Source organism: Hibiscus syriacus, unplaced genomic scaffold, assembly GCF_006381635.1.
Source record: "Hibiscus syriacus cultivar Baekdansim isolate YM2019G1 unplaced genomic scaffold, ASM638163v2 tig00001478_pilon, whole genome shotgun sequence".
Lineage (NCBI taxonomy): Eukaryota > Viridiplantae > Streptophyta > Magnoliopsida > Malvales > Malvaceae > Hibiscus > Hibiscus syriacus.
This window is the reverse complement of record NW_024061874.1, coordinates 3,422,297-3,448,154: the sequence shown is the minus strand read 5'-3', so window position 1 is coordinate 3,448,154 and position 25,858 is coordinate 3,422,297. Positions and strand designations below refer to the sequence as shown.

General features: G+C 35.9%; 1 pseudogene; it reads left to right on the top strand.

Annotated features, from left to right (window-relative positions):
* The first annotated feature begins 13,800 nt into the window (after positions 1-13,800).
* On the top strand, positions 13,801-16,472 carry LOC120127428 (annotated as a pseudogene).
* Positions 16,473-25,858: the final 9,386 nt, after the last annotated feature.

Sequence of the window (25,858 nt, the reverse complement as noted above, 5' to 3'; positions counted from 1 at the left end):
AATAGGCTCATCAGAATCTGATACAATATCTCCATTGTCAAGTATCATCATGGCATTTCGGTTGGGACATTGACTAGCAACATGTCCTTTTCCAAAACACTTGAAACATTTGATGTCTCTGGATCTCTCGAAAGTGTTGGTTTGCTTTTCTTTACCCTTGCTAGATTCGCCCATTTGTGCAAATTTGGGTATCTCTGCGCGATCCTTTGGTTGGATTGGAGTTTGTTTCCGGAAGGTAATAGGTTCTTGCTTCCATTTGGTGGCTGAATTTGGACTGCTCATAGTGTAGGATTTCCTTTTTGAGTTGTCTTTCAATTTTCATGGCCACATGCACCATCTCTTCAATTTCTACATAATGCTGAAGTTCAACAAGGTTAGCAATATCAATATTTAGACCAGATAAGAACCTTGCCATTGTTGCTTCTCTATCTTCATCCACATTGGCTCGGATCATGGCAATCTCCATCTCCTTGAAATAATCTTCAACGTTCTTGCTTCCTTGTTTCAGATTTTGTAACTTATGATAGAGATCTCGGTGATAGTGATTAGGAACAAACATTTTTCTCATAAGGGCCTTCATTTCTTCCCAAGTTGTGATGGGGCGTTCACCATTTCGTCTTCTTGAACTCACCAACTGATCCCACCAAACTAAGGCATAGTCAATGAATTCCATAGCAGCAAGTCTAACCTTCTTTTGCTCCGTATAGTTTTGGCATTCAAAAATGTGTTCAATTTTGATTACCCAATCAAGATAGGCTTCTGGATTAGTTCGTCCTTGAAATGGAGGAATAGTCACTTTAATGTTGCTGAAGTTGTCATTTTGATTTTGATGAACATCTCTCCTTGCTACTGATGTTACTTCAGCCTCTTCCTCTTCTAAGTCTTCTTCTATTCTAGGGCGATTTACTCTCCGATTGCCTAGAGATACTTCTAATTGATCCAGACGATCTTGCAAAGGCTCCAATTCTAATTTCAGCAATCTTGCCATTTCACGCATAACGGCTTGAGTCTGCAAATTAGGGGATTCTCTTTCTAGGGATCGTCCTGAACTCCGAGACATGGTTAATAAATAAGAAAAGAATAAGATGTGTAAAAGACCTTACCAGAATATACTCTCACAAAGCCTCACGAGTCACTCCAAGAAAAACTTGATGTCACTCAATCCGCTCGTGTTTGCACTCTAGGACTTTTAATGGCTTTTACTTGTCCTCTTCTGATCTCACACACGCTCCAGCCTTTTTCCCTCAATTCTCTTGTCTCAAGTTCTAATGAACTTTTACTCAAGACTATATCGAGTAATTTCACTTGTTTGGCGTCGGCTGCAAATGGTTAGTAGGAATGGAAAACAAATATAATTGAAAAGGTGGCTTAGAAATTACAAAGAAGAGAATGAAAGGGTTACTTACACAAGTCACTTCACAACCTTCTATCACCACAATCAATTTTAAAGGCTTACTTGAAAATGCTTGGTGATGAGAATTGTTGATGAGTGCTTCCAACTTTTCTTTCTTTTCTTTGCTTTTTCTTCTTTTCAAGTGCTTTGACTTTTGAGTCCTTCAATTTTCTTTGCTGATTTTTTTTTTCTTTTTGTTGTTGTTGCACGTTGCTTCTTCCACCAAAGCTCTGATTACCGCTTGATGTAGGGTACTTGTACCTTTTCAAATGATTGTGGATCTAGGAAGGAAGCAAAACAACCTGCAAAGTGAATGGCTCAAAATAGAATGGTTAAGGGTGGTAGACGTATGGGTGAATTGGTAGGCTATTTAAATAATGAGTAATGGAAGCGGAAGATAGTTGATAAGGCTATGGTTATGGTGATGAAATAAAAGGATGGTTGTGAGGATAGTATCTTGAAGAAATCTCAAAGAAGAACCAATGCTATATAGAGCAGAGACCCAATCTTTATATTGTTTCTTCAAGGGATGGTGTTAAGTACTTTGACCCACTAGTTATATGAACTAGGAACCAGAAGTATCAAGATGAAAGGAAGAGGTTGACGCCACAAGTATAAAATACTTGATAAGTCGATAAAAAGTCACCAGGACTTAAGAAGAGAATAATCTCACTTTAATTGAATAAAAAGGTCTCCTTACAAATGAAATATGCTTTCCTATTTATAGGAAATGGAAGGATATGGCCGAATGGTTACAAGAGGATTCGACCAGCCCTTGTGCCTCTATAAAATGACATAATTTAATTACAAATAGAGATGATGGTTTGGTTTAAATGGAGGAAAATATCCTTTGGCCGAATAGTGCTTGTACCCCTTCAAGTTGGCGCCAAATTGGAGAGAAAGGAGTGCTTGGCCGAATGGTAAGAGGACTCTTCATCTTGGCGCCTAAATGAAGTCACACGCCTATCACATAGTGGTCTGGTCACAAGGCGTGCACATGGCCTCTCTAGGATGCTTGTGGTGTAGCCTTGCGCATGGAATGATGGCTGGTCATGTGCTCCATCTTGGTCGTGCATGTGTCTCCTTCCAAGCTAGCTTGAGTGTTGAGCTAGCTAGCAAGAATGGGGCTGTTTATGAATGATCTTCCTAGCTGAGTCCTTTTGAGCTCCATAACAGCATGTTCAGCTACATTCAGCTACCTTTGTCATCACTTTTAGCAACTCAGCTTCAAATAGTCCAACTAGCTAAGTTTAGCTAGCCTGAAGCTTCTCCAGCTGAATCGAGCTTCCCTTAGCATTCCATGAGCTGCCTTGTACTTTGTGAGCTGTTTTTGAGCTGTATGTGACTTCCAAATCTTTCACCAAGCTACCTCAACGTGCATCATACTCCATTGTACCTATATGTGCAAGGAAACAAGGTAAGTTCATGATATTGAGCTAAAACGAGCTAAATACCTTGCTGCCATGTTTGTTTATGGTAATGTGAGCTAAGTATGATGGTCATGAGCTAAGTACATCATCTCCTAATATGTGTAAGATAATGTATAAAGCCTAAGAGTTAACATGAATGCAAATAAACTAATGAAATGCATTATAAGTATGTTGCCTTGATGTATATATAATAATCATGCATAATATGATAATAAAACTATCCTAACATTCTTAACATATTAAAATAACAATGTGTAATATGTATTCATACTAAGTTACTTAACTAATATTCTTATCATAAAATGTATTATAATAGCATATATTATAAAGCTAATAATAAGTAAATTCAATATAAAGATGTTCAAAAGTACTCCCTTTATAGATGAAAACGTGCTGATATCTCCTAGATCATAATTCCCTAATTTATTGTGCATAATCATATCATCATTTATATTCATAACCCCTAGCTCATATTTTGTTCTCTTATGCTTACATAGATCCTATAACATATATTGTAGCATACTAACATATATCACTTATATAAATTCATTTATATACAAATTTCTTATATTCTCTTAATTCAAGTTTACGTTACTCTTATAACATTTTCCTATGACTTCATAGATCTTTACCATGTAATTTCTATATCATAGCTCATATAAGCACATCAATCTTTCTTATACAACTTATCTCTCATATGATTATCATTATTTATGTACAGATCTCCTAATTGATATTATATTTTCATATTGTCCAATAAATCAACGCTAGTTAGTTTATCTAACTTTTCATTTAATACTATAAGTAAATTATAATAGTTTCCATAAACTTGACTCATGTAATTTATGTTTTGCTATTATATCTCCATCTAAACATATACTTACATGTTCATGATCACTTAACTTATTTTCTTTCTATGGTTATCACATACAACATTTACTATTATACATGATTCGTGACCTTATAACTTATTTCATATATTCACACAGCTCATAATGTTCACATATAGTTACATATTTTGTACCCATATAACCCATATCATATAAATTCACACCTCATAACATATAATATGAATAAAGCAAATACACATAATACAAACTTAATCATGCTTCTATTCATGCAAACATAAAATATTAGAAATAGACTTATCACAAGTCTAATTTCCATATAATAATATGCACAACCTAATAATATGCACTCACCTTGGCCTCACTAAATTCCAATCCACTTTTATGATTTCCTCTCTTTCCATCGAATCTTAACTTGATAATCGTTCTGGAACTTGTTCATGTTCGATATCTACATAATTATACATTGATACACATCAGTATTTAATTGTTATACTCTAATCTATCATTTATTAGACCAAAAGAAATGTTTATTTCAATTTCCCCTTGAAGTGCATAGATGCATTCTACAGTGTATCGATGCATCCCTTAACATGTGCATCGATGCACTCCTTATGCATCGATACACACTGAACATTTTTTGGAAATTTACCCTTGATGCATCGGTTCATGATGAATGTGTACCGATGCACACTAGCCCAGAAATCCAATTTATGCCCGAAAATCCACTCTTTTCAGCTTAATTACTTCATACATCCTCCCCTTTCTTATTCTTAACTTACATACTCATATTCAAACTCATTTTTATTCATTATTCACCTCTTTAACATCAAAATCCTATTCTCCATATGTAATTCAAGAATTACACTAAATTTTCAACATGTTCTAAATTCAATTATATTGCTTCTAACTTCTTAATTGGACCATTGACAAGTCAAATTTGGTTTGGAAATCCCATAAATAACATTCTACTAAGATCTCATTTATTCACTTCCTTTCTTTAATCCTTCTTAACTCCTTTATCTTTTGATTCTAAGATAACTTAAGCTTTCCTTAAGCTTAGTTATCATCTAATAATCAAAACACAATCTGAAATTTAACCAAAAACTCAATAATCAGAAAACTCACCTTTGGCTCTTGGTTTTTACGCGTGAAAGAAGAAGAAAGATGAAGAGAATTTTGGAAACCACTTTGTTAATTATATAATCATATTTAAATATTTTCCTTACAGTTGACCCTTTTGCCCTTTAATTCCCTTAATAATTACAAGCAAATTTCAGGAAATATTTCAAGTTAAATCATTAAACTATTTAATTCTTCTACTTTAGTCACCAAGTTTTACATCCTCCACTTTCTTATTCTTAACTTACATACTCATATTCAAACTCATTTTTATTCATTAATCACCTCTTTAACATTAAAATCCTATTCTCCATATGTAATTCTAGAATTACACTAAATTTTCAACATGTTCCAAATTCAATTCTATTGCTTATAACTTCTTAATTGGACCCTTGACAAGTCAAATTTGGTCTGGAAATCCCATAAATGACTTTCTACTAAGATCTCATTTATTCACTTACTTTCTTTTATCCTTCCTAACTCCTTTATCTTTTGATTTTAAGATAACTTAAGCTATCCTTAAGCTTAGTTATCATCTAATAATCAAAACCCAATCTTAAATTTAACCAAAAACTCAATAATCAGAAAACTCACCTTTGGCTCTTGTATTTTACGCGTGAAGGAAGAAGAAAGATGAAGAGAATTCTGGAAACCACTCTGTTTCCTCTTCCTATCCACGTGTTAATTATATAATCATATTTAAATATTTTCCTTGCAAACCCCTTTTGCCCTTTAATTCCCTTAATAATTACTAGCAAATTTCATGAAATATTTCCAGGTAAATTATTGAACTATTCAATTCTTCTACTTTAGTTACCAAGTTTTGAAACTTTACAATTTGGTCACTAACCCGACATTGAGGATGTTACAGCCTCAGCCAAGTTGGTCGTGATGTGTCCATATCGATATCCACCATCATATGCGTTTGTCCACATTTCTTTATCGATGAGGCTGATGTAATCATATCCTTCCTCGTTCTTCGCCCGCAATTCTTGAACCATAGATTCAAATGTTTGAGGAAGTAGTTCATAACCTGATCAAAAAATGTATAACTTACTAATTTTGTTTCCATAAAACATGAAAACGATCAAAACAAAAAGGGTGGTTTCGCTTACCCATGCGTACAACTAATTGACGCTCATCATTCTTCTTGAACATTCCATGGTAGTTCGCAGCAATGTGTCGGAAACAATACCTATGTTGGACATAGGGTAGCTTCCAGAATAGGCCCAAAGATTCCATTGCTGCTTTGATCCCAGCCCCGCGATCTGAAATGACATAAATTTTTTCCCTCGTGATAACATGTGAACGTAAGTTTCAGAGGAAAAAATACCGAGAATATGTATCTTCTCCTTGAACGAGAGCAAACGCAACTGGAAGAATGTTGCGATTACCGTCTTTGACAACTGCCAATAGTAAAACTTGCTTGTATTTTCCATAGTCCCATCGATCTGGACCACAGGCTTGCAGTATTTGACAACATTAATGCACTATGGGTAAGTCCAAAAAAACTTGGTAGAATTGGCATCGATCACGAAGAACTCAATCATTATGGTATGCAGGGGAGGTTTCAAAGTCCACAATTATCCCAGGATTAAACCTCCACACCAGCCTAAACCAACTTGGCAGTTCGTTGTAAGATGCATCCCATTCGCCGTGAAGTTTTTTAATTGCCAGCTGCTTTGCCTTCTATGCTTTTCTGTATGAGGCAGAATACCCATACTGCGATTGGATAGTTGAAATCAACACAACAATAGCTATATGAGAGCTCGCTTTTACTATGGGCATGATGGCTTGGCAGATCACTTCAGAGTCCAAGTTGGGATGATTTTAGTTGATTCCTCCAGCACAACATGTATGAGGATCGTTGTATACCATTAGTTCCCATCTATTATTTTTCCTCTTCCTCTTCGATACGCGAACCATCCAATTACATCCGTCTTTGCGTTGGGAACAGTGACATATATATTTTTCTGTCGTGCAGCGGGCGACTCTGGATTGAACAGAATTACGGATATTGAAATTTTTTATAGCCATCATCGCTTCTTCTTTGCTTGAAAACTCCATGCCTAAAGATAACTCACAATTATTTATTGATGAGTAATATCCATAGTCATCGAGATGAGGCATATCCGCAAATTCTTGCATGTACATTGCACCATAATCAACTTCATACAAGTGTGCTGGAGGGTCAGTTTGTGCCACATTTGAGGGAACTTCGTCTATATCATCATCATCATCGGAGTTGAATTGTGGTGATTCTGGGTATATGAATAGTCTAGTCTCAGCGTCATCCGCACCAGGCTTACGAAGCGGTTCTTCTGGTGGAGATGATGGTTCCTCCATGCTCTCCACATTTACGTCGAAAAACTTACTACTTGTACGCCTTTCCCTTGAACTAAAAGGCATATCGACACTGAGATCGAAAAAGCTCACAGTCGAATGCCTCCCCCTAGAGCTTGAAGCTATCGTGTCAAATAGAAACTGCACAGATTGTTGCGTCGATGGCATCTCCATATTAAGGTCAAAGAAATTTGCAGATGAATGCCTTCCCCTAGAACTGGTCTCGATGTTTCCATACGGATTGTTCATGGACCCACCTCGGTACAAATCGTAAGGAGTTGCTGATGAATGTCTCCCCATTGAAGTTTATGGGCCGGCACCTTGATGCGGATTTCCCATTATGGTATTAAAATTATTACACATTACTGTAGTCGGGCTGTCAACTTGATCAACTTGTTCAGCCAGCCCATAGTGGGAGCTTAATGAAAGACCCCGAACAGCACACACTTAAACAAACTTTGCATATATCTCAATATCGGCGTCTGAATAATTACTTTGAGAATCAACCATCATTTCAACATCATCATTGTTTGATAGTTCGAACGTTGTATAAGTTAATGGCAACAATGATGTTGGAAATCTATACTACAACGACGACATTCTTCTACTACTTCCAACATGAACCTTCCTTGAAATCTTCGTTATCATCTCCTCAAAAGTTATGTTTCTCTTGAATGATATTTTAATATAATCATTTGATACGAAAACAACGCGGGTTTCATCTTCTCGAATTTCTCCATCATAAAAACAATATCTGAAATTCGCGTCATTATTAGAGTTTGAAAGTGTCATAATATTATATCTGCAAAAAAACAGCTGAAACAAACCTAATTAAATAAATAATATATGAACGAAAATATAACACAATAAAATTTTTACACATAAACGTAAATCATTTTACACATAAACGTATATAATTTAAATAATTTAATTTTATATTATTACCGTATCGACAAAAATATTTCGACGTACGCTCCCGTTTTCCAATTATACAACCACAAAAATTAATTGAAAACAATTAATACAATATTTTTTTCTTCAAATAATCATATATAATTATAAAAAAATGTTATAAAAAATACCTTATAACGAAAGATCGAACGAACTTCTGAATAAAATATAAAAGGATTACCGGGTTTTTTTACTGGTTGAGAGGATTATTGTAGTAGTTTCCAGGTTGAGAGGAATTTGTGAGAGAGTTTTAGGGGGAAGGGTATTTATAGCGGAGAGACGATGCTTTAAAGTTGAGAAATTTGGATAAATTATGCAATGCGCGGCCCCTGCACCGCGCCTTGCATTATGGATGTGATAATTGCAAGGCGCGGCCCCTGTACCGCACTATATCCCTATGTGGCGTAAGAAGCGCCCCAGGGGCCGCACTTTAGCTAGGTGTATCCAAGTCAGCATAAGGCGCGCTACAGGGGGGCGCCTTAGCCCCAGGGGCCGCACTTTAGCTAGGTGTATCCAAGTCAGCATAAGGCGCGCTACAGGGGGGCGCCTTACCCCACGTGGCGCCAGATCAGTGTAAAGCGCACTGTAGGGGGCGCGCTTTACTACAAAGGGTGTTAGATCGGTAAAAAAAGTTGAAAGGGTGTCTGACAGGTAATATTAGTGTGTCAGGGTGATTTTTTTGAAAAAACGCCTCATTCCACATTCAATCTTCAAAAGGGAGCCTAAATGAAACACTCAAATAAAATCAAATTTCTCACTGTATGTCGTCTTTAAATTTAATATGCACTCGAATCTATAAAAAGCTAAAAGTGGCACGAACCAAGTGATCTCCGAGGTAAAGGAATAGTTGTTATTCCTTGATGATCTAGATTCGAGCACCATAAATACCATGGGTGTAAGCGTTTAATGTCAAAATATTTATAGTTATCTTTAAACAAATAATGTCTTGTACTTATCTCAGATTAATAAAAAACAGTAAAAGTGATATTAATAGACATTTATTGATCCATTAAGGTATGAAGATAGATAAATCGCAAATGTTAATTCTAAAATCTAAAAAATCACATAATTACTTATTTTAATATTTTATTTATGATCAACCGTACAACGTACGTCGCATATCGCAACATACTACTAAAGCGACGTACTGAAACACACCATTAACTAAAATGTCCTTATTAAGTAAATATTAAAAGGGTAAATTATACATTTAGTACTTACTCTATCATTTTTATTTCGTTTTTGTACCTAAACTTTATTTTTTTTCCCAAAACCATTACAATGATGAAATGTCAATTTTTATATATTTTATTTCCACATCTTTTCTGTTTCTCCGTTAATATTTTTAATCAAATTTATTCAATCAATTAAATGATGACACATGTAACCAATTATAAGGATAAAATAAAAAAAAGGATTTTTGCTCTTAGCATGAATTGAAACCTAGGCCTCTTACATGAAATGCAAGGCAATTAGCCATTAAATTAAGTTAGTCATTTATGTTAGTTTTACCATATTTTGAATTTGGCTTATATAATAATATCACTAAAAAATGAATATCTTCCAATGATTATAAAATTCGAATATGTGACACTTTAAATTAATTATCAAAAGTCTGGTCATTCAACTATAATGTGAATCTATTTTCATTATATCAAACTTAATACTTTCTTGTATCATTATTAAATTAAAGAATAATTTTTACTTTATTTGAAAATAAAAAATAATTAAATAATTACTTTTATGAATTTATAAATTTTATATTAAATTATTCTAAAACATTTATTTATAATATTATGAAAGTATTTAAAATATTTATTTATTTTTTTAAATCATATTATTTATTTATTTGAAACAAAATTAATTATTTATTTGAAATAATATTATTTTAATGATCTATTTAATTTTAAATAATATTATACGGAATGATAGTTGAATACTAAACATATAATTTTTCCTAAATTTAATTTATCTAAAATTAAATAGATAATTTAAAAATAATATTATTTCAAATAAATAATTAATTGAATTTTAAAAAAATAAAATAATTAATATTATAATATTATAAATATATTTTTATAACTATTACATATACTTTTATAAAAATACAAAAATTATTTTTTTATTTTTTTATTTATAAATAAAATGAAAAAATAGCTTTTAATTTAATAATGATATAAGTAAGTATTAAATTCAATATAATAAGAAAAAGACACACCATAGTTGAGTGATTAAGTTTTCGGTGATTAATTTAAAGTGTCTCATATTCAAATCTTATAATCATCGAAAAATATTGATTTTGTGGTGATATCGTTATATAAGTTAAATACAAAATGTGGCGAAATTTACCCAAATTACTAGTTTAGCTCAATGGTTGAGTGATTTGTTTTACATGTAAGATACTCGATCAATTCATACCATGAGTAAAAATGATTTATATATTTTTATCCCATAGGTAACATGTCACCACCTAATTGGTTGAATAAGATTAATTAAAACATACTGACAAATAAAAAAAGGTGATTTGGTAATTAAAAAAATAAGAAAATGATATGTCATGCCACGTAAACATTAACGTCAATGATTTAAAAAAATAAACTGTAAATATTAAAATGAAACAAAATTGATAATTTAGGTACAAATTTATAATTTATCTTTTTAATATTTATTAATAAGGATAACTTAACTAGTAATACGTTTCTATATGTCGCTTAAATGATATATTACGATGTGTGATGTATGTTATAAATTTTTTATATTATTTTTATTAGGTAAAATGAGAATTTAATTAAAAAGTTTATATAAAAATAATATTATAATAATTATTTCTAAATATATAATAATTAATGTTATTATTATTCTTAAATCAAATAGATATTTTTTACCATAAACATAATCTAACCCAAATTCATAATAAAAAATCAATTCAACTTGACCTAAAATTTTCTAAAAAATAATCTTATAAAATCAAATTAAAATATGTTCATTTTGGATCAAAGAATCATATCTAATCCCACCCATGGTTTTCAGAACTGGATCGGTTAGCGAACCGGCCATGCTACCGGTTCACTGGTTCAACCGGTCGAACCGGTCCGACCGGTCAGAAGAACCGGACGACGTCATAATTATTTAAAAAGTTAAATAAAAATACTAAAAATATTTTAATAAAAAATAATTTTTTATATCACAAGTCATATTCAAAGCAAATCATAACATATATAAATTAAAAACCATAAAATCAAGTGAAACAAAATGATTTAAATTAACTACAACATAATATTTAAGGTAAAACATATTAAATAATAAATATAATTATATAACTATAATTAAAAAATAAATTTGGGCCTAAAAAATCATAACAAAATGATATTGTTTGGTTTAATTTTTTTTTTTAAAAACAATCCCACATGGCTAAGAAACATAGAAGAGCATCCCAAAAGTCTAAAGAGTAAAAATATGAGAACAAAACAATCCCACATTGCTAAGAAACATAGAAGAGCATCACAACTAACTTCTATAAATAATAGAGGTAATTTGACATTCAAAATCATGGAGCCTTTTGGTGAGCATTGAGTGAACTATTCTTTCACTTCAATCAAGCTCGAATTTTAGGCTTCAATTGAGTTTCTAAATTTTTTTTTTAGTTCGAGCCTTTTTGAGTTCAAGTTTCAATATTATATTTCGAGTTCGAGTTGAACTTGATAATTTTTAACTTGTGAGTTTGAGTGGAGTTGAGCTTACTTTTAAAGTTTTCAAGTTCGATTCGAGCTCAGCAATACTCGAGTTCGACTTGGCTCGTTTAACAAACGATGTTTGATTTAATTTTTTTTAAAAAAAAACAAAATTTCCGATTTTTTCCAGTTTTCAGCCGGTCCGGTTCGAACGGTTCAGCGGTTTTAGCTGGTTCACTTATAGCGGTTCAACCGGTTTAGATTGAACCGGACTAGGCAACGGTTCCCGTTTGAACCGACCGCCGGTCCAGTTTTCAAAACAATGATCCCACCATAAACAGTGAATATAGAACATATCTTAAATGTGGGAGTGTGCAGCTAACGTGGTGGCAAGGAAAGACCAAGGCACTGTCCCACACGGTCACCGGTCGTATAAGAGAGCCGGCCGTCAAATTCGTTGGCTTGGGCATTAGATCTCCTTTGTTTTTTCTCTTTTTTAAAATCACGTGGAACGCGCCGCGCCCGTCGGGGCGGTGGATATTTTCGTATTTTCCTTTATTCTCTTTTGATTTTTAAAGGAATGAGTCAAGTTATGATTGACTAAATGTGGACGAAACCTCCTTTCATTTCTTTATTACATTGAATAATTAAATTATATAAGGTCTGACTATGATTTTAGTCCATCTTAAATTTAAAATTTTAGTTTCTGTACTTTGATTTTGGCCACTACTGAAAGGGAATATGGAATGAATAAGTTATTAGGCAAGACAAAAAGGTTGAATTCTGGTTTTGATATAACTTGGCCACATTACTCTTATAATGTTATCTGTTAATCAGAATAATCAATCCTATGAATTATTTTAATTAAAATATGATTGATCAAGGGGAAAAAATAGCATAACGATTCAACTCAACTCAATATCATACTTAGGGTAATTAAAATGATGAGTGAACCGGATACGATTCAAGCATAATATTCATCCCCATCATTTTGTCTTGTATGGTTGTAAGTCAAGGGATGGGCATGAGACCTAAATACGACGGATTTCGATTCGACTCGATCCGATCCGATCCGATCGGGTCAGGTTTTTGTTTTTTAATTTCGGGTTCGGATCGGATTTTTTAAAAGTGATGTTCATGTCAGGTTGGATTCGGGTTTAGGATGAAAAATACCTGATCCGAAAAAAATATAATTTTATCTTATATATTTAGGAATAATTACAATAATACCCCTCTACATATTATTTTTTAATTAAATCAGTATTTTTATTGAATAAAAATAATATTTTTTTATTATTTCAGGTTGGGTCGGATCGAGTTCGGATTTTATCTCAAAAAGTCGGTCGGGTGGAGGATATATATTTTTCGAGTCGGATCTGGTGAAGGATGTAAAATTTTCGGATCAGGTCTGATTGACTGAAACCCGACACATGTCTATCCCTAATTGAAACATAATTTTACCTTATTTAAAAATTGAATATGATTTTTAAGGTAAAAAATTGACCTAACGAGACACATATACAATTTTTTATATAAAATAAAATTGATATCTAATTAAAAATATAGATATAAAAATATTATAGCAATCATCTAAGGTTAATTTACAATTATTCATTTATTCTTAAGTTAAAATCAAAATCTGTTAATTTAAGTCAAATGTCCATTCTTATCACATATCTAATGACTATGGAACAACAAATGACTTCAAATAACAAAATGTATAGACTAAAGTTTAAGTTATAAATGTAGAGACCAAAATCATAATTTGACCCGAGATAAAGAGATAGTAAAATCAGCACCACCAGTCAATGAACTCAGATCCACAAGCGGGAAGCGAAAAGGCAAAAAGGTCCATATCCAGCTGGAAATCTGACGCACCAGATGACGTAAAAAATCCAAAATCATAGGCAACTGGTAAAATATAAATCAAACTAATTAATTCAAAAGAAAATAATAGTCTACGTTCCAATTTACAAACCCTTTTATAGGCGACCCCATAGCACCATTTCCAAACTTCACAGAATTCACACAAATTCTTCAACTTCCCCCAGGCTCTCTCTGGTGTTTTCTCGTAGCTCTTTTTTCGCATAGAATTTTAATTTATGGACAAAGGATGGGGTCTTGCCCTTGAATCGATGCAGCTACTAGTAATTTTTTCTCTAGCAAAACTAGTTCTACAAAGGGTAGTTTCTTTACGCTGAACCAGCAACAAGACATGTTTCAGTTTCCGGTAAGCCTCGCCGGGTCTAGAGACGACCACAAGCGAACCACCGCTTCTTCCTCCTCGCCGTCCGATGATACAAGGATTGCCGTCGACGAGGTTGACTTTTTCTCCGATAAGAAATCGAGGGCCGTTGATGATGACCGTGTTAAGGAGGAACACGGCGAACCATCTCCCGCCTCCTATTTGGATGTAAATGTAAATTGAATTTTGTCTTTGATTCGGTCCGCAGAATAATTTTTTTTTTAATTTGAAGTTATGTAGTAATTAACTATTTTTCTAAATACAGACTGGGTTGCTTCTTCTGACAGCCGGAACTGATCAATCAACTGTTGATGATGGTGTCTCATCGGATATGGAAGATGGGCGAGCCAAGGATGAAGTAAGAGGACGATACTATTAAACTTCAAAATTATAAAGAGTACAAGGACTAAAAGAAGAATTAAACAATTTATTCGTTTTTCTGAATTTTGTTTCCTTGGTTTTCAGCTGGCGCAATTACAAGTGGAGTTGAAACGCATGAATGCTGAAAATCAAAAGCTTAAAGACATGCTTAGCCATGTGGGCAACAATTACACTGCTCTCCAGATTCACCTTGTCAACTTAATGCAACAGCAACGAGACCGAGAAATCGAAACCACCCATGAACAACACCGAGTAATTACCGGATTACGTTATTAAAATTAGAGTTGAACCGAATCAAACCGATGACGAATTCATCGAATATGTTTGTTCTATGGATTTTCAGATTCAAGAAGTGAAATCCGAAGAGAAGAAACATGGTGAAGAGATAATGCCTTTGAAAATATTAGATCCAGGCCCCTCCGGTGGAGCCGAAGCAGCCTCGACCCATTCATCGTCGGAAGAAAGAACTTGTTCAGGGACACCTCAAAACAACGTGGAAAAAAGAATCGGTAGAGAAGAAAGCCATGAATCCCAGAGCTGGGGACCTAACAGCAAAGTCCCGAAGAAGAATTCTGGGAAACCCATTGATCAATCCGCCGAGGCCACCATGAGGAAAGCTCGTGTCTCGGTTCGAGTTCGATCGGAAGCTCCCATGGTTTGTATTGTAGCCTGCTTTAATCACTTCTTTTAACTGTGAAATTGTCGGATTGTTGAGAAGCTGATTGATTGTTAATTTGATGTGAAGATCACTGATGGATGCCAATGGAGAAAATATGGGCAAAAGATGGCTAAAGGAAACCCATGCCCTCGAGCTTATTACCGATGCACCATGGCTGTTGGTTGTCCAGTCCGGAAACAAGTATGTTGCAATCTCATCGTTGTTAAGTTATAAGGCTTAATTCAACAAAACATCCTCACATGAAAACTCGGATACTAAATTGATTCTTAACTTCAAACCATTCTAATCAAGTCCCAAAACATTAGTATTGTATCAGTCGAGTTTGATATGAAATATATTTTACGCTTACAATCACTAAAGGAAGGGTGGGAGGGGACACACCTAAATTTTTTGATCTAGTCATAATTTAGTCCCCTATAAATTTAAATATCAGACAAATTAAATTTTACCTCTCAAATATTGAGTTTAAACATTTAATAAGCCCTTATACTTTTGAAATTAGCCCTTACATTTAAACATTTCTCAATCTCGGCTTCATCTCTGCAAAACCTTTATATATTTGTTAGATTGATAATTTGGATTTGATTTGTTATATTTTTTTGCTTCAAGTCATATTTAATTTGTTAGATTGATAATTAGGCTATAGTTTGAGGATATCTGGTCATATTATCCTTTTTCCTTGATGTTTTTATTTCTATCTTATCTAGATTTCAAAGCATGAAAGCTTAACTTATTTTTATTTTTATGGTTAATCTCAGGTTCAACGCTGCGCTGATGATAGAGACATCTTGATAACAACATACGAGGGCAACCACAACCACCCACTGCCGGCGGCGGCTATGGCTATGGCATCAACAACGGCAGCAGCCGCCAGCATGTTGCTTTCAGGGTCCATGCCAAGTGCAGATGGTAATATCATGAACCAAAACTTACTTCCAAGGACAATCCTTCCATGCTCCTCGAGCATGGCAACCATATCGGCCTCGGCGCCATTCCCCACCGTCACATTGGACCTCACAAACTCATCGAACCCTCTACAATTCCGAAGCCCACCACCGCCACCGTCGCAGCCGCAACAATTCCAATTCCCTTTCGCCTGCCAACCCCAAAACTCGCCTCAGGTTTTTGGTCAGCCATTGTACAACCAGTCAAAATTCTCAGGTCTGCAGATGTCACAAGCCCCACATCCTCAATTTCAGCAGCCTCAACAGCCTTCGTTGGCCGACACGGTTACCGCCGCCATCAAGAACGATCCTGGCTTCACCGCAGCCCTGGCGGCAGCCATCAAATCCATCATTGGCGGCACTCATCCGAATAGTAGCAGCAACACTTCCAACAACAACAACAACAACACATCAAGCAACAAGAAATAACTAAGATCTTAGAACACACACACAACGTCATTCTTACCTATCATTGTTCCGTTTTGAATGATTCAGTTCATATTCTCGAGTAAATACACACAAAAAAAGAACACAATCTCCTTTTCCATGAGGATAACTTATCTACTTCTTTCTGTTTTTAAGGATTAATTACACTATTAATCCCTAAATTTCAAATCTTTTATCTGACGTGTTTAAAAACAAGAAAACAAAACAAAACAAAGGAGTAATCTCAAAAAGATCGGTCAAGAGAATACGGCTACCATACTGTAAAGATTAACAACAAATGTCTAAGCTATGTAAACGAGAACAAAGAAAACAAATGAAAGAAATAATTCTTTTGAAACTCATTATCTTCGAGTGTGTATGTTTACAAGTCTCAAGTGTGTATTTATAGTTAGAAGTATAGCTGTAACTAATGATGTAACTAAACTTCAACAAACTAACTGCTTCAACTGATTAGCAGCAGTGAATCAATACTCAGCTGCACGATCATCATGCACAACAGTTACACGTGAACTTATATGCCATGCATACACTAACACATACTTGGACGCGTAACTTGTTTGTAAGCTAAGGAAACAATAGACTTTGTCAAGTAGGAGACTTCAAGGCAACTACGTGTGCATTGAATATAACGAAAAGAAACATACATTCAGGGGAAGGGATAATATTTTTGTTTGGATCAGATTTGATTCTCAATGAAGAAGATGATGATGACATGCTGGGTTGTAGTTTCCTGGACTTTGTGGTGTGCTGCAATTATTCTAAGGGACAACTCAGATACTTAAGTTTGCTTTGACTTTGTGTGCATCCACTTGATTGACATCTTCATGCTAATTAAACCATCCTATTTCCTCTGTATATTTTGGTCAAATTTTGATTTAGTCCCTTTGTCTAAAATTTGAGGTTTAAATTTTATATTGTGTTAATTGATCTATCGTCATATGATCTTTTTCTTTTATAATATCAAAAGTCTTTAATAACTATTTGGACTACAAAATGAATATAAAATAGAATGACCAAATTATGTTAGATAAAAGTACATACATAAACTAAATCTCAAATTTTAGACAATATTTGGGGACTTCCCTATTTGAAATTCGACCACCAAAATTTGGGGACTTCCCTATTTGAAATGTGGATCGCAGTGTCGCACCGTACATCATGCGACCGTACAGTACGTCATGCGACCGTACAGTTATAATCTTTCTTACTCTTGTCTTATCACGCTTCCATGTGAACCTACCCATATCCATTTAATTTTTTTAATAGTTTGTGATTATAAGTGGTGGTATTTATTATAAATTATTTTAATTATTTAATAATAAATATTCAAAATATCTTATAATAATTAGTGTTTTAACTCAAAACCTTTAAAGATATTTAACTATTGAAATCTCTTACTTCGTGCTGATAATTTCTTGATAAACCTTTTACAGGGACTTTTTATGTATGGATCTAAATGTGTACATAGTTTCATTTCTTAAAAAAATCATGGTTTACTTGTGTTACAAACATAGGAATGTTACATTTTTTTAATCAAGATGGATACAATATTCCCAAGCAGAAAGTCACGTACAACGTTGCAAAGTAAAGCCCAAAGCAGTCTTATGAAAACTAGACCTACAACCCTATAGATGCTTCATCTACAACCAGCAACCTGTGCACAAAAGCTGGAGGAGAAGTCATCCATTAGGCCACTGAGCCAGAGAAGAGATCTTCATGCGTGAAAGCATTTGCCACAGCGTTCCGCGTCCGATCGACGTGACTGAAACGACACTGATCAAAAGATGCAATAATGTCCCATATTTGTGCCAAAATAGGGGCCCCATAAGACGAGCCAACCATAGAAGAAGACGCCCGAGAGATAACGGAGAGAGAGTCACCCTCCACCACAACACAGTTGTACCCAGATGACCGAGCCAAGAGCATCCCTTCCAAACAGGCTACAACCTCGACATGAAAAGAATCCATGGCGCAAGGGATGTGTTTCGCAGCCCCATAAATGAAGCGTCCCATAGAGTCTCGAACAACACAACCAACACCCCCAAGTCCAGCAACAGAATCAAATGAGCCATCAAAGTTCAGTTTAACATACCCCGAGGCCGGAGGAGACTAGGAATGAGATAGCGGCATGTGTACCACATCCGGGCGAGGGGTACCTAGATTGAGTTTCATGAGGTAGAAGGAGACAAAGCTGAGGACCTCCAAATCTGAAACTATTACCCCTTGAAAAAGATGTCGATTGCGTGCGCCCTACAGCGACCAAATAAGCAGGAACAAACAAGGAACTTCTGAATGAGGGAGGGAGTGAAGCACCTGGAGTAACTATTCCATGATGTCAGAAACACTCTGATGGGGGAGCTGGTCAAATCCAAACAAGACCCAGACGGGTCGCTCATGTTGACAATCCCAAATAGAATGTAAGATAGACTTAGGTGCTAAACCACATCGGAAGCAAACGGAAGACGGCAAAACATGCTTTTGGTATAGGTTGGCTGAACATTGGAGAAGGTTTCGGAAAGCCCTCCAAATACAAATACGATCCTTCTCAGGGATAGACTGAGACCACAACAGCCGATAAAACGCCCGATCTCGAACCTCCGTAGCCTCTTGATGTTGCTTTATCGCAACATTGAGTTATAGACACAACGCACAGTAGACCGTCCATGTTGTTCGAGTCACCAAATTGTACTGTCAGGGATGGCCACCATCGAGATTCGAGAGTGGCGGAGATAAAATGGCATGAGCAATATGAGCCGGGAAAAACGCCAAAATGAAATCCTCTCGCCAAACACCCGAGTAGGGTCAAATCAGACACCCTCCTTAAGTTCGCAGAATCCACGCAGAAGGAGAGAATAGTCTCCTGTGGAACCCGTGAAACCCAATGCACTGCAAAAATGGGAGTAGAGGTGTCATCTCCTATCTGAGCCTGAAGACCATCTTGCACCACCTCTTTAAATGACCATATACTCCTCCAGGAATAGGAAGGTTGCCGACCTAACTCTGAGGTTAGAAAGTCCCCATTTGGATAGTATTTAGCCTTGAGGACCTGAGCAACTAGCGATGATGAGTACTGGAGTAGACATCACCCTTGCTTGCATTGGAAAGCCTTGTTAAAAACTTCCAAATCACGAATACCCAGTCCCCCCAATGCCCTCGGAAGACGCATAGAAGGTAAACCAAGCCAGTGAATACTCCGTGTGTTTGCATGTGACCGCCACCGGAACCTAGCAATGACTACATTTTTAGATCACGACAAAGAGTAGGATGCAAAGCATATAGACTCATCTGGTAGGTGGGAAGGGCTTGAAGAATAGCTTTGATCATGTGAGGAAGTAACTATAATGACAATATAAAACCAGAATGCATATCGTTTATTGACCTATGACACTCTTTATACACAGAAGTTTACAGGCAGCCCTTATAACTACTCAACAGTTAACAACTAACATCTAACAACCATCCTTAACAACTTCCCTAACTATACAACTAATTGTACCTATCAACTAACAACTTCATCATTCAATATTCTCCCTAATTCTTCTTCTTTCTCCCAAAGAAAAGACTTCACATTCACACTGGCTTTAAACACTTCAAACCGAGCAGCAGCTAATGGCATTGTGAATCCATCAACAACTTGATGACTTCCTGGCACATAGTTCACCAACGCCTGCTTCAACGCCACCTTCTCACGGACAAAGTGAACATCAAGTTTACTCTTTGCATGATAGACAATATTAGCTGTAATGGCTACAACATTGCTGTTATCCCACTAAACTATTGGAATTTTCTTCCTTGAAAAACCCAAATCACTTAGAAGAGCATTCACCCATGTTGTTTCAACGGTAACATCTGCTACACTTCTATACTCAACCTCCATAGTCGATCTGGAAACTGACTTTTGTTTCTTCGAGTTCCACATTACAAGATTATCACCTACAAACACACAATAGATAGACTTGCGATCATCAGTGTTTGCAGCCCAATCAGCATCAGCAAAGGCTACTACATTGAATCCTGCCACTACAGGTGCTATGACCAAACCATGATTAATTGTACCCCACCAAATACCTCAAAATCCTCTTAACTACAACAAGATGTTCTTGTCTTGGAGCATGCATGCATTATGCTGCCTTATTAACACTGAAGGTAATGTATGGGCGAGTGTGACAAGCATATAACAACGCACCTACAATGCTTCGATACTCATAGGCATCTTGAAGCAATACCCCTGCATCTTGACTCAACTTAGCAGACACAAGCATGGTGTAGACGCAAGATTGGCAGTGCTCATTTTTGTCTTCATTAACATCTCTAGAATAAACTTCTTTTGGCTAAGAATCAATGAGCCACCACAATGCTTCACTTCTATGCCCATAAAATAATGTAGATCACCAAGGTCCTTCAGGGCAAATTCATTTCCAAGCAATTTCACTACTTCTTCAATCTGCTTATTGGAACTTCTAGTCAATACTATATCATCAACATACACGCGTATGTAAACATATTGACCATCTTCACAGCGAACAAACAGTGATGTATCTGCTGAAGACTCTTTAAACCCAATATTAACTAGGCAGTTCTTCAGTTTGTCATGCCAGTTTCGAGGGGCTTGGCGTAAACCATACAACGCCTTTTTTAATCTACACACCAAGGGACTATCATCAACATCAACTTGCTTAAACCCGAGTGGTTGTTGCATGAACACCTCTTCTTGCAGATCATCATGCAGAAACACATTGTTCACATCCATCTGGCGTAACTGCCAGCCATTCGTAACAGCTAGTGAAATGACTACATTCAATGTTGCAAATATGACCACCAGACTGAATGTTTCACCAAAATCATGTCCTGGCATTTGAGAAAAACCTTTAGCTACTAATCTAGATTTATACCTGTTAATAGAACCATCAGGGTTCTTTTTTAATTTGAACAACCACTTACACCCCACCACTGACCATTCTTCAGGTAGCTTCACTAGGGTCTACGTACCATTCCTTCTTAAGGTTTCAATCTCAGCATGCACTGTTGCTCTCCAATGAGATGACTGAATCGCTTCATGAATATTAAGAGGTTCCATGTCATCATAACTAGCCATATACAACTTAGGCTTACATATCTCACACTTACTCATTGTCAGCATTGAAAGTCGATTCAAGGAACTAGCATCATTTCAATCTCTCAAATGGGTAACATTGTCAAGTGAATCAGTCACTGCCACAAACTGCCTTTGATTTGCTGATTCAACAGCTTCAACTGTACCAACTTCACCACCTTCTCCATTTACATCTTGTTGAGCAGCAGCTTCTAGAGAAGTTTCACCCATGCTAATTAGTACCTGACCCAAATGACCAGAGTTTCTATCCACACTATCTTCACCTGCATTAACTGCCTCCTGTGGAATAGCCTCAGTTAAGCCAGCCAGATTCATATCATCAGAAGTTGTTCCTTAACATGCACCAGCCGTGTTGACTCAAAATTTCCTCATGTCATCAACAACATTAAGTTCTGCAGACTTTTGTTTACTAGATACAGATGTATTACTCGATCAGAGAAGTTTCACCCATGCTAATTAGTACTGACCCAAATGACCAGAGTTTCTATCCACACTATCTTCACCTGCATTAACTGCCTCCTGTGGAATAGCCTCAGTTAAGCCAGCCAGATTCATATCATCAGAAGTTGTTCCTTAACATGCACCAGCCGTGTTGACTCAAAATTTCCTCATGTCATCAACAACATTAAGTTCTGCAGACTTTTGTTTACTAGATACAGATGTATTACTCGATCCTGCAACCCCTGCAAATGGAAAAGTAAACTCATAAAAAATGACATGTCTGGAGACATATATCTTTCCACTAGCTGCTAAACACATGTAGCCTTTGTGCTGAGGGCTGTAACCAAGGAATGTACATGGATGAAAACGAAACTCAAGTTTGTGCTGTTGAAACAACCTCAAGTGAGGAAATTATTTACACCCAAAGACTTTCATGAACTCATAACCTGGATTTTTCCCTAACAATTTCTCATAAGGTGACAGCCCATCCAAAACCTTAGTAGGAAGTCGATTGATAAGAAATACTGCAGTAACAGTTGCATAATACCAATAACGCAAATGCATAACAACTTGTGGTAACAAAACCAAGGCAAGCTCAATGATGTATCGATGCTTCCTTTCGACCACACCATTCTGCTCGGACGTATGAGGGCAAGCAACACGATGTATAATCCCTTCTTTTACCAACACAATTGATAGACTGCGACACTCTCCACCCAGTCACTTTGCACAACCTTCACAAACAGTCCAAATTGAGTTGCAACCATTTGCTGAAACACCTTAAACGTGTTTACTGCCAGCAATCGATCTTTCAAAAAATAGACCCAAGTGTGTCTTGAGTAAGCGTCAACAAACGACAAGTAATAATGATAGCCATTTGAAGCTACATGAGTTGGTCCCCATATGTCAGTGTACACAATTTGAAAGGGTTCAGTAAAGACAGTCTTGGAATGATATAAGGGCAACTTATGGCTTTTGCCAATGCATCATGCTTCACAAATTTTATTCATATCTTTATTAACTTGTACATCGATAGTTTTGCATACACTAGTAACTGTATCATACGATGCATGCCCTAACCTTCTATGCCAAAGACTGTAAACATCACCGGCCATAGCAACATTTACACAGGTAGTTTTACAAACACTCGACACAGTAGTACTAGGAAACACATAAAGTCCCTCTTGCATTCTTCCTTGAAGAAGCACCTCTCCATTAACTGCATCACGAACACAACAACTTTGTGCAAAGAATTCAAACACTACATTGTTGTCCCTAGCAAACTTGGATACAGACAACAAATTTTTTGTTATGCCTGGTACATGAAGTAAATCATTAACTAGCAGTACTCTAGAACCAGACTTCATGACCGTACTGCCAACCAATTCGATAGGTAATAAAGCACCAACACCCACTACTAGCTTATCTGGACCACTGCAACCAGTTTTGAAAGTTACAACATCTGCATCTGGAGTAACATGGTGGGTAGCTCCAGAGTCAATAACCCACTGATCCTGCTCAGCCACTGATGTATCAACACTTGTTGAAGCATGAAATCGAGACCCTTTTGAAGAATACATACATACACACTTATCATACACAGTAATGTGAGCCTGAGCAGGTTCATCATCATATCTCGGTTAATTGTTACTAACAATCTGAAACGATTCATCATAATGGTGCCAACACCGATAAACTAAGTGCCCAATTTTACCATAAAGTTGGCACTGAACCCACGGCCTGCCTCGTCCTCGACCTGCTCAACCACCAGATCTGCCACTTGACCGAGCAGCAGCCATATGTTCTCTATCATAGCTTGAATAAGACCGTTTAGTGTAATCACCTGGACCAGCCCCACGAACAATATGAGCCGCAGCGATAACCGTTTCTTCTTGAGCTGCAAAACTAACAATTTGCATTTTTGCATCTATCAGCATGGTATAGACCTTATCTAAAGGAAACATGTCACCGCTCGACGTAATAATAGCCATAAACGGATGATACTCATGCGGTAGCCCTTTTAAAATACTGGTAATATGTCCTACAAGAGGAATCGGGCTTCCACATGAAGCCAAAACATCACAAATTTCTTTGACTTTAGCAATGTAAACCCGTTCTGTCTTCTCATTTCTTGAGAGATTGAAGTTTACAATGTAAACTCATCACTGAGGTTGAAGATCTAGTTGCAAAGTATTGCAACACCATAGCCCATATCGATGCAGTTGTCTCAGCTCCAACAAACTGAGATAGAAGATGTGGACTAATGGTAGACAGTAACCATGACGCTAGCACACTGTCTTGGGCTACAAAATCATCATATGCTTCATTGGGAATCAGGCTGCCATCTTCATCAACAGTCATCTCCGGTGGAGATTGCATAGCACCGGTGAGAAGACGCTCAAGTCTATGACTAAGAACAGTAAGTAAAACTTGTTGTTTCCACAACAAGAAATTTGTTTCATCCAATACCACATTGATTTTCTTGTTAGTGAACATCGAATCACAACATTCAGCAATAGAAAAAGAACCAAGAAACACATAAGGATCTGTTAATCAACCAAGAACACCACACCTACTATTGAGCAACCACCTTTCACGCTGAACAAGAACGCTCTGAGTTACGCAGCAAGAAACACGAGACTCCGGGGACTTATGGCGATTGATACCATGTGAGGAAGTAACTATAATGGAAAAATATAAAACCAGAATGCATATTGTTTATTGACCTATAACACTCCTTATATACAAGAGTTTATAGGCAACCCTTATAACTACTCAACAGTTAACAACTAACATCTAACAACCATCCTTAACAACTTCCGTAACTATACAACTAATTGTACACATCAGCTAACAACTTCATCATTCAACAAATCATAACTAGCTTCCCGCCCTTTGATAAATGACGGACTGAATAAGTACTCACTCGGGAAATCATCGACTCCTTGAGAAATCGAAAAGTAGCTTGACGATTTCGACCCACGACGGAAGGGAAACCAAGATAACGTTCAAAGTCAGTTGCCTCAGTGATCCCAAAGAAGATCAACAATCACCGTTTGTATTGGAACTAAAGAAAATTTTCAACTTCTCAAAATCTATAAGTTGGCCCGAACAATCCTCAAAATAACGAAGGGTCGAGAGCAAAACGAACGAAGGGTCGAGAGCAAAACGGCAGCATCACCATAGTGCGCCTTTCCAAAAATTAGATAGTCCCGGAATGTTACATTTTTAACTAAAGCTTCAAAATTTAAATCATTATAACTAAATCCTTAAAGTATTAATACTTTTTTGACAAAGTTAAAGTATTAATATTAATTTAGTTATTTGTTTAAACATTAAATGTTTAAGTCAAATATGATATGCGCTTAAAGATAAAGTCAAAATGAAATTTTAAAGGGACAATTATAAATTAAAATAAAATAATGGTTAAAACCTAATTATAAAGTTATCGATTTAAAATTAAGATGAAGGGATTATGATATAAATCAAGATTCAGGAACCTTTCAGCGTATAGCCTCAATCCAAAGAAGATTATAGGATCGCTAAACTCGATTGAGATAAACAGATACATGTTAGTAGAAAGACTGCTGTAAAACTAAGATATTAACGTTGATTATTAAATAGGGTAAAATATATAAATGGTCTCTCGACTATAGAATATTTTGTCGAGTCTCACGATTAGAGGTGTTTAAAGTTAAGTTTTAACCGAATTAATCGACCAAATCGAAGTTTTTCTGGTTAATCAAGCATTTAACGGTTAAGATTTTTTAAAAACTTTGGTTATCGGTTAATTCAGTTCAAAATCAATTAATTAAATAAATTAACCGAAATTTTAAATATTTACTATATT